The sequence below is a fragment of the Tenrec ecaudatus genome, chromosome 3 (assembly GCF_050624435.1).
Source record: "Tenrec ecaudatus isolate mTenEca1 chromosome 3, mTenEca1.hap1, whole genome shotgun sequence".
NCBI lineage: Eukaryota > Metazoa > Chordata > Mammalia > Afrosoricida > Tenrecidae > Tenrec > Tenrec ecaudatus.
Genome location: NC_134532.1, coordinates 61084320 through 61091852, shown reverse-complemented (window position 1 = coordinate 61091852; position 7533 = coordinate 61084320).

Below are 7533 nucleotides of genomic sequence, written 5' to 3'. Positions count from 1 at the left end.
GGGCCCTGCCCCCAATGTTGGTTGGCTGGGGTGGGAGTGGGGCTCAGCTCTGCAGGGTCACTGAGGACCAGGCTGGCAGAACACCACTGGTCAGTGCAGCAAAGGGAGCGGGAGTTTTGTGCCAAAGTAACGCTTGTTGTTACTTCCATTGCTTGTTATATACTTCAATTACTAAACTGTGCTCTTTTCTCCTGGATGCATGAGCTCAGAACTGCAGACCCAGCTGTACTGTGAATATCGACATGCTTCGGCGCCTGGGCTCCTGAATGCCATTGCACGGGCCGGGCCTTGCCCACTGCGTCCTTTCGCGTGTTCCTTTCGCCTTTGCTCGGTTGGAGCAAACACCAGGAAGACACGCTTTCTCCTCTGCTTCCTCTTCATCCCTTTGAGTAGCCTTATCCGGGCGGAGACCACGTGACACGGACACAGTGGACCCAGACATTGGACTCACTAGATGGAGACTGCATTCCTGTCGTTTAAAATGTGCTCAGAAGCCCCCAGTAAAATGATTTTTAAAAATATATGCTCAGAGCGCTTAGAAACACGTGGGGGGGGGGGGGAACGCAGAAAAGCAACGGGTGGACAAGATGGGAAGGGAAAATGGAATTCTGAGAATGAAGGACGGGAAAGGAAATGGAAAATTCACCGGAGGAGAGCAGCAGGGCGTTTGAACCGACTGCAGCTCACTGTTTGCTCATTTTAATTGCCAGGAAGAATTGCAGGGTACTGCAGTTTTTAAGTCTGTTTCGCATTGACCATCACTTAGGTGTATTTGCTTTGTCTGTTAGTAACCAATGCTGCCGCAGGCTTTTGGGTTCCTGTCTCCGTGGGCACACGGGCACACGGGGAGATCTTATCTTCAGTGCATGCCGGGCGTGGTCTTGCTAACGGGGTGGTCTTCATACCCGCTGCCTGCTGCCCCTTGCTTCCAGAGCGCAATAGCCCTTACTCGACAGTAATCCCAGCCTCCGCATTCTCCAGCCCTTGGAACCTTTCCTCAGAGGGTGTGAAATGATTTCTCATCATTGTAATTTGCTTCTCCGCGATTCAAGTGAAGTTGAGCGCCTCTTTGAATTCCTCTTCTGAGAACGGCCTGCGCATGCCCCGTGCCTCTCCTTTTGCGTCTCTCCTGCATCGTGCCGTACTGCGTCCAGCCCACCTGTCCACCGGGGCCTGGCGAGCTTCCTGAATTTCCTAAAGAGGGAAGAGGATCAGTTTCCTGAGCTAGACCAGCCATTGGGTTTGATACACATTCCTATCATGTTTCTGTAACGGCTGATTAAATGGATGTCTGAGAGCATCCGAAACTGGAAGCCGTGATCACTGGGAGGGCCACATGGCACCCGAAACAAGTCGTGCACCCGAAACAAGTCGTGCTGGGCTCTCAGCATTCTCGCTTGGGTTTCGGCTGCTAATCGCTCTCACTTGCAAATGATGAACCACAGAGTGCTCTCCCATACATCTCACAACACCCCGTGACACCCTCATTGCCCTCACCTTGCTGGTTGGGTAAGAGAGTCTCTGGGCCGCTCAGCAGCTTAATGGCTGAGAGAGGACGCTGACCTGGTAGTGCTGGGAGTCCTGAGACTCCGCCTCAGAGAGCCGGTAGGCTTTGGACCTCATTCTGGACAATATGTAGAAAAATGCAGGCTGTAACATACATGTTCCAAGCTGAAGCCCAACCCACTGCCACCTAGTGGATTCTGACTCACAGTGACCTTGTTTCTTCGACAGGAAATTATTACTGGAGTGGACAGCCTCGTCTTTCTCCTACAGAGCTGATGGTGGGTTTGAACCCACCATTTTGTGATTAGCAGCCCAATGCTTAGCCTGCTGCACCCCCAGAACTCTCTATCGTGTTGTTGTGAGGTGCTGCTGAGTTAGTGCTGACTCATAGCAACCCTATGTACAACCAAAGGAAACAAGCACTGCCCGGTCCGGCAGCATCCTCACAAATGCTCTTGTGCTTGAGCCCATTGATGTTGTCGGGGGCCTTACTCTTTGTCACTGCCCTTCTATTTCCCAAGCACCATGTCCTTTTCCAGGGATCGGTGCATTCTGATAATATGTCCAAAGTACAAGTTCAAAGGCTCATCAACCTAATTTCTAAGGAGCCTTCAAGCTGTACTTCTTCCAAGACAGATTCGTTTGTCTTTTGGTAGTCCATGGTCCTTAAAATATCCTTCACCAACACCCAAATTAGAATGCACCCATTCTTTCGCAGTCTTCTTTATTCGTTGTCCAACTTTCACGGGCATCCGAGGTGACTGAAAATACCACATGTGGGTCAGACACGTGTTCGTCCTCAAAGCGCCATCTTTGCTCTTTCACACTTTAAAAAGGTCTTGTGCCGCTGATTTGCTCAATGTCATGCGTGCTTTGATGTTTGATGCTGCTTGCGTGAACATTGATTGTGGAACCATGCAGACTTAAATCCTTGATAACTTCAATTCTTTCTCCTTTCATCGTGCTTTTGTCTTTTGGTCCAATTGTGACGGTTTGGGTTTTCCTTACATTGAGTTGCAACCCATGCTAAAGGCCTCAGTCTTTGATCCTCATGTTCAGCAAGCAGGGTTGTGGTATCTGCATACTGCAGGTTGTTAATAACCCTTCCTCCAATCCTGATGTGCACTTCTTCTGATATAATTCAGCTTCTCAAATTATTTGCTTAACATACAGCTACGTACAGTAGAAGGGTACAACACTGATGCACACCATTTCTGATTTTAAACCATGCATTATACTATCTTTTTCTGTTTGAAGGTCTGTTTCTTGGTCTGTGTACAGTTTCCACATGAGGACAATGAAATGTTCTGAAATTCCCATTCTTCTTGATGCTATCTGTAGTTTGTTATGATCTACACAATTGAATGTCTTATCATAGACTTTCCAAAAAACCAAACCCATTGCCGTCAAACCAATTCTGACTCATAGTGATCCTGTACTGGGTTTCCAAGACTACAAATCTTTACAAAAGCAAAGTCTCGTCTTTCTCTTGCAGATGGGTTTGAACAGACAACCTTGCCTTTCGTCCAACACTTATCCAACAGTGTCACCAGATGTCATATCACAGATGTCACATGTGTTGGATTACTGTATCCTGTGCATGTTAGTCACGCTGGAATTTTCTGGAGCCCTGGAGCTCTGTCCTGAGCTCAATAGTCAACAGTGTAATCAATGTCTCCTAAAGTGGATAAACACAATATACAACTTGTACTTGCAAAAGACTTGAAACTGGGAGAGAGAATTAGGTTCATATATTCCCACTTGGTGGGCCAAATTGAACCAGATGGAAACTGCTAGTTATACATGGTAAAAGATCTATTCAAATCTGTTCCTCCCTCCCTCCATGATTCCAAAGTCCTAGCCAGGAAGCAGGAAAGAAGGATATTCCCAGGGGATCCAAGATTGGCCGTGGCCTGTTGTCAGGGTGGATGAAGCAGATGCCTAAGTCTAAACCCAAGACCTTCGGAGACAGAAGAGCTGACAAAATAGAATCGCAAAGGCAGAAGTAGGACCAGGTGCAAATCTGAGGCCAAGGGTCAGGGGTGGGGCAGCTGGGGTGGACTGGGAGCAGGGCTAGGAAGAAAGCAAAGGAGATTGGTCAGTCACTTGTCTGGGAAATGGCACCTGGATATTCTGGACTCCCTTAGAAGAAAAAAAATCTCCCCTCCAATCCAACACTAGGGACACTGTAGAAAAGATCCAAGGACTAGGTCCAAGCTGTATGGCCTCTATGGTCATTCCAAACTTTATGCCCTTGGAGACAATAAAAGAATGGGGTTGTGGAGTGATGATGGGTGGGAGCAGAGTGAGCAGGGGCAGGGGGCCAGCTGAGATGCAAGTAACATAGCCTGCGAGGGTCTAAAGTCTCATGAGTATCGTGAAACCATTAAAATGTCTTCAAAATCTTCTCTCAGAGAGAGAGAGAGAGAAGGAGGTGGGGAAAAGGCATTTGAGAAGTATATTAGGACACATTTCTTTCTTTTTTCAGATTACAAATGTGATAAACACTCAACGTCTTTTTGAGATCATACAGTAAATCAGAAGGGGGGGGAAAGACCATACAGTAAAACCGGTGAAAGCTAGACCCCGTGGAAGGGAGGGACAGGCCATAGAAGGACAATTCAGTAGCTGGCACCGATTGAATGGAAACATGGCAAGGCTGTGACTGCGGGGTGGGGGGGAAACTGTCAAACGCAGAAACGCACAGTGGTCCCACGCAGTGCCAGCCCTCACCACCCGCTGTCACTCCCGATACCCTGCCACTGTGAGCACTGTCTTTGTTTCAGTGCGTGGTGTAGCCCCGGGATTTTTGTTTGTTTAACCAAATTGAACATATACATGCTCTGCATGGTAGTTATATAATCTGGTGTCAATTTGGGACTTGAGAGGATTAAGAGTGAAGGGGTGGAATCTAGTCTGTCAATCAAATGATAGCCAATGAGACCTCTGTGTGGGCAGAATTTTCCCCTGAGAATTCTGGGAACTCCAGGATTTCCTCCTTGGAGGCTGGAGACATTTCTCTCTCTCTGCTCACTCCGGGGAGACGCTCTACTGACAAGACACATAGCGCTACGCCCTGGGAGCTGGAGAAGCCACATGGACCTACCCTGATGCAAACAGACCTCTAGAGCTGGAGAAGCCACGTGGAGACCCCTGCCAGCACTGAGATGCTTACAATGCCACTGGATCCACAAGACTACCAACCCACTGGCCTGTGATCCTCCGGCATTCAGCATCATTACATGTATTTTGTGAGTCTAAAGAGGACTTTATAGATTGGTATCAGACAGATGGGCTAATATTGGACTTATGGACCTGATCTGGAAGGAGCAGGGATGTTTTCTCAAGATTCAACTGCTCCTATATATAAACCTCTTTCTTATACACATATGAGTCTCTATGGATTTGTTTCTTCTCTGGCCAACCCAGACTGACACACTCTGTAACCTGAGTTTTGCATTCAAGTGTTTCTTGTGAACATTTTCCCCATATTCTTCCACCACCCATTTGTCATGGAGGCATGGCATTCCACTGTATGCGGATCATAATTTATGTAACAGACCCCTGATGGTGAGGCGTCTATTAATATAAATCTGGAGATAGGATCTCGACATTGATCTAGACAAACAAGCGCAAATTCATTAAAGCTGCCCTCAGGAGACAACGCAGAAGCTAACATGTGAGTTTGGCATGCTGATGCAGCCCCCCAGGCTGCTGATGCAGGTGTGCTTGGTGAACACCCCCTCCCACCTACCCCCAGCCCCGTGCCCAGCCATCATCGAGCTGTCAGGCAGAGGGTCCCCCAAGGCCAACAAACAATTCCGTGGTGTGTTTAGAACCATCGCCCCAAACAATAGCCCGCCGCCTTCTCCAAGCAGCACAGCGCATCAGAACTCATGCTTCCTTGGGCTCAGTCCCCTAAGAGGTCCAGATGTCTAGGTCAGGTGTCCCCGCCCTCTCATGCCAGCTGCGTTCTCCCTGTTACCCCTTCTCAAAGCACCCCTTTGATTCATGTCCTCCCTAAGACATCGTGTCCCTAGGGACCTTCCTCAGGCCAATCACTAAGCTATCTCTCTTATTCATGCAATCATGATGATATAGGGGTAGATCGACACTTAGTATGCCCCCAAAAGAAAACCCCCAACAGATTATGCATTGACTCACAGTCCCTCTAGGACAGAGTGGAACTGCTCCCTGGAAGATTTCCAAAGCTGTAACTCGAGGGAGGAGACGGCCTCATCTTGGGCAGGTGGGCCCAATGCTTAACTGGCTGTGCTACCAGGATCCTTCCTCTAGCCACATTACCCCCTGAATCTACTCATTGCTATCCTTCCCAGCCTCTCTGGTCACGGAACCCCTTAAAAACTCTGGCTCTTGGAAACTGGTAACATGTGTACAATATGATAAGTGTAATAAATATCACCAAATTAGAGATGCAAAATATGCTGACATGGAAAATGGTGTGCATCTTTCCCACAATTAAAATAAGGACTGATTTTGGCACTCCTGTCCTCATTTTCAGTGGCATCTAAATCCATGTGAAAGAGGCAATCAACAGTGGCTTCTAAGCCCCTTGAGCTCTCTGCCACCGCAGCCCTCCCAGTCTCACGGTCCCATTGTGCATCTTGTCATCATCAGGATCCCAACCACAACCCAAACATCCTCCTCTCTGCGGCAGTCTCCGGTCCTCGCAGGTTCCCTAGGTTCTAGAATGTTCTCCCCTTTCCTCACCCATCGCCACTCCCTCACCGCTGCCCTCCTTACCCAGTTTAGAGTACAAGACTCTTCCTTAAACCTCTCCCTGCCAGGTAGCCTCAACTCCCTTGCTTCTTTCTCTCTTCTCTAAGTCTTCCTCACCTGGTGAACCCGCCCCCTCCACCACCCCCACCCCCGGCCAGTCTGACTCACACAGTGACCTTGTGTACCTTCCTGAGCAGCTGACCATGACAGAAGACAGCTCACATGCTCAGCTGATTTCACTTTGAATTCATGACCACAAAGCTCATGACTTCATTGTGCTACTGGTTTCCATTTTAAATGTTTGTTTCCAGGGAGGGATTTCGCGCTTTCCCTTTCTCCTCCCATCTGACAGCCTTCACCTTTAGTGCCGGCTGGTGGCCTGCTTCCTGGTTAGTGGAGAAAATAGACCCCAGAAAAAGGGAACTCAGTCTTATTTCCACCTACAAACAGCCAAACCTGTCCCGTCAAAGTATACGTTTCTATCAAAAGTCAATCCTTGGGGATGGTATCATTAGGGAATGAAAAGGGGTAATGTTTGAATAATGTGATGAGCCTGATTAATATCAGGGGACTGCCCATGTGACAGGAGAAAGGCTTTCTACTCCTGTAAAAAGAGAGTCTTGGAAACTCGCAGGGCCAGTTCCCCCTTGTTCTACAGGGTCACTGTGAGTCAGAATCAGCCTGAGGGCACTGGGTACATGTGAAGTGGGTACATTCAACACATATTGACATGTTTTATTACCTGTGTATTTACTGCAGGTAAAAAACAACCAACCAACCCTTCACTGGAACTTGCCCCAGAAGAGAAGCTCATGAGCTTGTCAACTTCATGTGGGTCATTCAGTGCTGGGTGACATGGGGTGGGGGACTTCCTTCATTAGCTCTCTTGCTCCTGCCCCATCACTCCCACTCACGTGCTCCTGTGCTGGGCTCTCCCCGCCCCTCCTCTTGACTGAATTAATTATAGGGCATATCTACTTCTCAGGAAGCGGGTGAGTACGTATGCATGACGGTGGGCTGCCAATGAATGATTCAAGAAAAACAAACAAACAACCCTTCACTGGAACTTCTCCCGGAAGAGAAGCCTTCACTGCTCCTTCAGAGCAAAACTTCTCCAACAACCATCTCTCCTCACCAGGTTTTCTCCTACCGTCAACGTGTCGGCTCCCTCCCTTCTTCCATCCTCTGAACAATTCCCACTGACGTTGTCAATGACCTCTACCTTGGCAAACCCTGCTTAGCCATATCTAATAAGACCTAGGTGCGACACAGTCACCACCACCTTTT